Source organism: Corvus brachyrhynchos, unplaced genomic scaffold (genome assembly GCF_000691975.1).
Source record: "Corvus brachyrhynchos isolate BGI_N302 unplaced genomic scaffold, ASM69197v1 scaffold1366, whole genome shotgun sequence".
In the NCBI taxonomy this organism is placed as follows: Eukaryota; Metazoa; Chordata; class Aves; order Passeriformes; family Corvidae; genus Corvus; species Corvus brachyrhynchos.
This window is the reverse complement of record NW_008238680.1, coordinates 26,233-26,934: the sequence shown is the minus strand read 5'-3', so window position 1 is coordinate 26,934 and position 702 is coordinate 26,233.

The window sequence follows — 702 nt, the reverse complement described above, 5'->3', positions numbered from 1 at the left end:
AGGGGGGAGGGGGGATTGGGATTGGGGATTGGGGATTGGGATTGGGATTGAGGGGGTTGGGATTGAGGGGGTTGGGATTGGGGATTGGGGATTGGGATTGGGGATTGGGATTGAGGGGATTTGGATTAAGGGGATTTGGGTTTGGGGATCGGGATTGGGCATTTGGAATTGGGATTGAGGATTGGGATTGGGGATTGGGATTGAGGGGATTAGGGATTTGGGATTGGGGATCGGGATTGGGCATTTGGAATTGGGATTGAGGATTGGGATTGGGGATTGGGATTGAGGGGATTAGGGATTTGGGATTGGGGATCGGGATTGGGCATTTGGGATTGGGATTGAGGGGATTTGGGATTGAGCGGAAGCCCCGTGGGGGTTGGGGGATTTTGTCTGAGATGCCCAAATTGGATTCCAGGGGCCCCAAATTCAATGGGAGGTTCCCAAAATCCAAGCCCTGAACCCCAAAATCCAACCCCAGGTTCCCAAAATCCAACCCCCAATTCCCAAATTCCCTTCCAGAGCCCCAAAATCCAATTCCAGATCCTCAAAATTCACTCCCACACTCCCAAAATCCCCTCCCAGATTCCCAAATCCAATCCCTGATTCCCAAATCCATTCCCAGCCCCCCAAATCCCCGCCCAGATTCTCAAATTCCAATCCCAGACTCCCCAAATGCAATCCCAGAATCCCAAATCCCGGCAT